Raw genomic sequence first — 7281 nt, 5'->3', positions numbered from 1 at the left:
CATAAACAAGGTCTAAAATTTCATAATGTTGCGAGAACAAGAAGATACAGTTTCAAGCCTGATACGTTTTTAATGAATCAAAACACAATTTACAAAGACGCGGGATTAGAATAAATAATTTATGAGCCCCCTCTCCTGATTACAGTAACAAATGGGGCGCAGTTATCAGATTTTTTACCTAATAACTGCTGAATAATGACGAGAAAACACTTCATTTAAATGGAGAAACAATTTACATTCATATTATCTTTTGAAATTGGGTTTTCAAAAGCAACCAGTGATATGTGGGGTTTATCGGCACAATACAGGGTCATGTTTGCATCTTTGGTTCTGTATAATTATTTTATTTAAATCAGACATTTTGCACAAGCTGCTTCTTCTGATTTTTGTAGAAAAGCAGAACAGAACCCACAACCCAAAATGTCTGGACATTATTATTTATTATTATATATTATTGTTATTATGTATTCATGTGAAGTTTCACGTGAAGTATTCAGAATGTTCTATATGAAACAGAAAATTGTTCTGGACTTCTCTGCCTAAATTAACTCTAAAAATTATACATAGACATCCATTGTGGGCTTCAGCCAAACTTCACAAACAGATTTTTTGTACACAGAAGTACATCCTCTTGCACCCAATTGAGCCAAATATTGAAGAAGTAAAATGTGAGTGTGCGCAGAATCAGAGAAAGACCAAGCAGGGATGAATATTATGGATATTATAATGATATAATTGCTTTGTTGCAGGACCTGTTAAACCTGCTGAGAAAAGCTATAGATGTTCAGGAATAGTTTTGGGACAACACAACTGGACCTTATGTGGTCGGATTTAGAACCACAGACAGCTCCACAGCTTCTGCCTAGTGATTACGTGACAATAAGGCGACAGCCAGTCACCCGTTGGTCTAAATCCATGACCACTCAACGCCCCTAACAGGCAAAAACCCTCTAATGGACATCAGCATGGCACACAAAATAACCCCAGTGTGATCTTCAATAAGGAGACTACGGTGTGAGTTTCAGTTTTAAGTCGAAATCTTTTTTTTCCTGTGGAAGAGTGACGTGTAAATGGAATGGAATCTCTGTGCACAGACAATAATATATCTGTCACAGGGGGAATTCGATGACGTACTTGCAGACATACTTTGGGCGTGGGGATAAGCCGTCGTACCGGTAGGGGACACTGGGCGTGCGGGGCAGGAGGACCGGGGGCGCCTGGCCGGCGAGGAATGAGGAAGCAATGGACGCGCTGCCACGCAGCGGGGAGTCAGTTCGGGATCTTTGGGAAGGACCGGGGCAGAGGAGAACCGGAAGACGGCGGGTTTCAGGATGGTCCGGGATCTTGGACTGGACGGGAGTAGGTCTTGGGCGGCAGGAAGGTAGGGGAGCATGGAATCCCGTCTTAACCGATGGGCCAGGTAGGTTCAAGGTCAGGGGCAGGCAGAGGTTGTAGCCAGGAAGTTCCGGTCGGGGTTCTTTTCGTGGTTTCCAGGGGATCAGGCAATTCTTGAAGTCGTGGACAGGTGAAGGTCGTATTTCAGGAATCACAATTATCTTGGGTTGTGGGTGAGAGAGCTAGCGTCTCTGGCGAGTAAACTCATACAAAGAGCGGGCGTGTCTCCTTGGGGTTACCTCACTTTTATACTTGCCACCGCCCGCTTCCATTTCCTCTTCCGGGTCGTCCTCTCCCAGGCTGGTGAGGCGCCCTCTAGCGGGCTGGAGGCGCGTTGGCCATGACAATATCCTTAATGCTGATTGGACTTGAAGTAGGAAACAAAGTAGCTGTTGAAGCCACTTAAAAACCACTAATGTAAGCAGAGTCTACTTTATAAAGCTTCTGCTAGTTCGTAGTATAAGGCATTCTTACAGACACAGAAGAACAATGACCCACTATGACTTCACATTCATATTGCCACACATCACATCATGTGATAATAGGATGGAGGGCAACAGTCTACAAATTCATGTAGAATGTCTTTTTGTTTCCTATAATAGGATCATTAAAGCTGTCTACTATATGCACTCCACGAGCGTGTACATAATTCTTTTCCAATGGAAAAATGGAATTCATGAGATGCCATCTATTTCTAGATCAGGACATATTTACGCAAATGAGAAACTCTGAAATCAGTATATGGATATTCACCGTCTGGCTGGATGCATATCTAATGCCATGACGTTAATCGTGTTTAAGAAAGTAAAAAAAGAACAGAAACTGGGCTCAATTAGTGCGACCGTTGACAACACAAAATGCAAATGCCTTTAACGTCTCCCTCCATATAAACGAGAGGGAGGAATCTCATCTCGATATAATTACACGCGGCCATCTTCAAACTTTACACTACATGGAGGCTACGCATTTTTTGCATTGATCTGAAATCTTTCAAGGCTTCTTCATCAGTCAAACTGAGCATGCACACTTGGAAATATTTGACACCCCATTAGTGAAGGAATTTTGTTGTTGCCTGCATGTGGTTTGAGGAAATTGTGTTAATGAACTTGCTGACCTTGGTTATCACAACTCTTATCAATGTGCATAAAATCAAACAGGCTCACTTACTGCCGCAAGACGAAATACTTCAAGTGCAAATTTTTTTTTTTTTCGTACTTGACCATGCAATAGTGTCCCCGCGAGGCAATATAGGAGAAGTTTTACTGAATAAGATTTGACCCTATGGCTAGTGGACGTGATGTTTGGTGCTGTTAGTTTGGTAGTGAGCATGCTGATGTCTGCTAATGTACCCAAATGCAACGTGTATCCCATTGTAGACATCATCAATACTCCTCTTCTGGGTGTCAGACACAGATAACTATTTCTGTAAACCCTGATTTTTTATCTAACATGTCTATTGTAGCACTTTGAAAACGGGGCTCACACTGTGAGCACCACATGATTTCAGATAGGACCAATACAACAAGAAAGTGAGAGCTCAAAAGTTGCAGGCTTTGATGAGCTTTTGCTTAGTCACACAGAAAGTTCACCTCAAAGAACATAGCAGAAGTACACTGCTGTCTGAGGCTTATTTGCCCAGGCAGAGCAAAATCCATATTCCTTTCCCACACCTAAACATAGTTGGCAATCAGCAGAAGCCTGCTAACCTTCAGCAAAGATGCGACGCTCACAATTCAAGCTGGTGTGTACACGGGTTCATATCAGTCACTCGAAGGAGCGCAAGCTCTTCAGCAGGTGCCGGTGTCAATTGTTGGCAAAAATGAAGGGCACGCTCCAAGACTGTCGGTAATAGGCTACAGGCAGATGCACCTCTGAAATCCATCAACAAAGCCGGGAAGCTGAAAATAGCCCGAGTGACTATTACACAAAATGAGCAGGGTGACGCCAATCAAGTGAGATATGAATTTATATAAGGCAGAGGAGCCGGCGCTGCCGCAAAGTGTCAAGTCACCATGATTGTATTCACTCTCTCCCTCAACAGGTCATTGCAAATTCATCTTCCCCCCTTCTGTTTTTTTTCCCCCCTTTTTCTTTTTGGAGTGACTCCACACAGCTTATGAATGTCACCCGGCTAATGTATGGAACATTGTCCTTGCGCCAGGCCTAATTGAATATTTCGGCCTGACACATCAGTTTTTAGCCACATCTGTCTGTGGTCATTCCCATTAACTCCAGCCTGACCTAACGGACCCGCAGAACATGGTGCAGAGAATGTGATATGATAAAGCATAAGCACTTTTGGCACCGGCAATTTTTGCGACTCACTATCCAAATTAGATTGGCAAATACAAGGTGTTTTCCCTGCATAAATGATTTTTAAAGTTTGTCTGAATGTATTCTGGTTACGCTTTGTACCATGGGATTTAATCATGAATGACTGGTGAGGTGGTGATTTCACAACCTTGTAGACAAAAAAAATGGAAATAAGATGCACGCACTGCATCAAACTCAATGTGATGTTACCTGGCATGAAAGACACGTGGCACAATAGAGGTTTCAGGAATGAACGGTTTCTAATGTATTAACACCAGTATGTTACTATTGCAGTTACAGGTAAATATTGTATGTAAAATGCTACCAGTGTTACAGAATAACCCAAAATAAAAGAAAGGAGAAAAGGGATAGAGGAAGACAGAGAAAAGCCAGGAGAGAGAAAGAGAAAGCAAGACTCGGGAGATTTCTCACCAATCAGGATTGTCCTTTCATGTCTCTGTTTAATTCAAAAAGATACAGAAAGAAGGTGGTCATCTTCCCCCGACAAGGACCTTCTCGTCATGACACGTCCATTGTCTGGCTTTTGACACCCCTTGTTTTGGGGAGGTGGCAGGTTGACAAGCGGGGGACCTTAGCGAAAGGCAAAACCACAAAAGACCTGGAATTTCTGTAACGGAATACCTGTAGATGGTGCTAGCTGTAGAAAGTATTTATTAATGAGATTTTTTTTTTAATTAGTCTTGTTATAGGGTATCAAGATGTTCTGGTTGTCTCACTTGTTGGTTTCAAGATCATGGGAAATATATTAATAGTCATCTTTCATAAGCATACTGACAGTTTGTGACAACTGGGGCAGTGGTAGGGAGCCGGTAAGGAAGCAAACTCATAACTGAAAGGTCTTCCTGAACCGTCAAAGTGCCATTGAAGATGGCAGCGAAGATGCAAAGATGAACCATTCAGATTTACTGTACCTCCGCTCAACAACCTGTAACATCATACAATTAAATAATTTACATGACTTCCAGAAAATTACAGAATTTAAGTGAAGTGAAGTGATTGTCACAAGTGATACACAGCAGCACAGCACACGGTGCACACAGTGAAATTTGTCCTCTGCATTTAACCCATCACCCTGAGTGAGCAGTGGGCAGCCATGACCAGCGCCCGGGGAGCAGTGTGTGGGGACGGTGCTTTGCTCAGTGGCACCTCAGTGGTACCTTGGCGGATCGGGATTCGAACCGGCAACCTTCTGATTACGGGGCCGCTTCCTTAACCGCTAGGCCACCACTGCCCCTTTACAAAAGTAATTACAAAAGTAATTTGTAAAGTAATTACAAAAGTAATGTGATTGTCCCACTGTGCATAGACACGTTGAAGTGATGTCATCTTGTTGTCCGCTGTTGGTCCTCTGAAGGTGTAGACTGTGACGGCAGATGACGTGTTTTATGTCTAGTATTTACGTCCGTAAAGGCTCATTGAAGGTCAAATGAAATCATCATCTGGCAACACAGTCTGCACCTTCAGTGGACCAACAGCGGACATGCAAAGATGGCCTGAAAAACATGCTGCTTCAACATGTCTTTGGCAGTCGGTATATTCGTTAATTAAGATGTCTTCATGACGTCCAAAAAAGCTACCAAGTCCGGGTTTGACTGCATATTGACATCCAAGTGGGGTCATAGTTTGACGTCATAGCGGTCATAGTTTGCACACGTGTAAAAGTCCAGGATTAGTCTTGGACTGAGAGATGCAATATAGACATGATCTGCATGTCCGTAAGATGTCTAATGTTTAGTGAGGTGAGCCTATTAAAGTAGAGTTAAAGAAATGCATTTAATTCATTTCATCAAAAGTGCTTCTGAGGTGGTGTCCAGAAAACAAACAAAAAAAAAACATGATCAGAAGAATGCTGTGCAAAAAAAAAAAAAAAAAACTATAATAATAATGATTTGGTGTCTGCCTCTGTGCATTTGTTCACATACATTTCCATATCCCTCACTGATGAACGTGAAAACTCACCCCTCCTTCTTTTATTAGCGGCAGGCGGAGAGAAAGCAAAGAAATAAATTCCACTTCTCTGCCTCCCAATTCAATCATTTCGGGGAGAGAGTTAATTAGGGAAGTTAACTGGCTAATTAACAAATGATGAATAGTGTCAGTGTTCCCTTGAGACACCCCTGCAGGACCAGCTGTTGAGGCTCAGAAGGCCCCTCCTCGAAGGCAAAAAAAAAAAAAAAAAAAGAGTCTTTACCGTGGAAATAAATTCCTGGTGACAACTCTGTCAGCAAGGCTGTCAGCGGAGAGCAGGCTGTGTGGACACCTGGAGGCAGGAGAGCTCGAACGCCGCCCTGACTTCCAGACAGCTTCTAAACAAACGCATGAGATCACTTCTGCACCATCGCTGCTGCTGAACGATTCCCCCCTAAAGTGTCCGGGACAGGGAGGGATGGGCAACGACGCAGGGGTGTCCAGGCTGATCTGTTGCAGGATTCTTGGACTTTTTGTTCTTTCAGGGGTCCCTGTGACTAAATTCCCTCGGTATTAGTAAAGGTTGGTCTTTACTCTTTTGTTATAATCTGCATTAAACAGTTCAGAGCAAAACTCCACTGTCATAAACTGTCCAACATGCATACACTGGGAGATGAAAATTTATACGCTGTTAATTATGGGCATTGATTGAGTTGTTAAAACACGTAACAGACTGCGCTCTGCATTGATCTGATCTGTTGCATGACAGGTCAGCCGCATTCATGCTGTTGCCAGGAGAGCATATTAATTTAAATACAACTGTAGAAGTATCCTGCCATGCAAGTTAAAATGTCACTTTAGATTGTCTGAATGAAACAAGAAGATTGTATCTGCATTATTAAATATTATAAAATATCTTTTTTTTTTTTTTTAAATACTTTGACTCACTGCGTTCCTTTAACTTCTTTAAATTAACTTTGCATTTGGGTAGTAGTGGTCTACTTACCTGTTTGAAGCTCCCAATGATCCATTCCATCTATTTCTTCCATGTAAGTAATAAAAAGTCGCAGCCAAATAGTAAAGAGGAGCTTTCTGTGGTGCTGATTCCTGGAGATTTCATGTACGTGCACAGAGAGCTAAATAAACTGTGCTCAGTTCAGCAGCATCATCTAAGGCTCGTTTTAGAAGTTTTGGTCTTGAAAACTTCAAACACGGGAATACACATCCTCTTTTTCTGCGGCTCTTCAGAAGTCCACCTTGCAATGTCCTTAACAGAACATGGACACATTTTTCTGACCTACTTTGAGTTTCTCTGTATTCATTCTAACACTTTCTTCAGGGCACCACATATTGTTTGCAGATCAAAGAATAGTTTGCTGATTCTTGACCAACCAGCAACAAGATTTTGTTTTTTCTTTATTGAAATCAATATCTTAGAGCTCTGAATATTGTTATAATGTCATGTTATAATTTCTTGGTGCCATTGTACAGGATTGTGTCGCCCTGCACTCATGGTTCCTGCACACAAGCACATGTGGGCCAAGTCCAACTGAGATCTCCTCCCGCTGTCCGTAGGCATGTTCAACAGGTCAATTTTTGACTATGAATTGTGTGTAGGTGTGTGTGCCTCAGGATGGGCTCCAG

The sequence above is a fragment of the Denticeps clupeoides genome, chromosome 20 (assembly GCF_900700375.1).
Source record: "Denticeps clupeoides chromosome 20, fDenClu1.1, whole genome shotgun sequence".
Classification (NCBI taxonomy): Eukaryota; Metazoa; Chordata; class Actinopteri; order Clupeiformes; family Denticipitidae; genus Denticeps; species Denticeps clupeoides.
The sequence above is the reverse complement of the archived record's forward strand: the minus strand, read 5'-3'. Positions refer to the sequence as shown.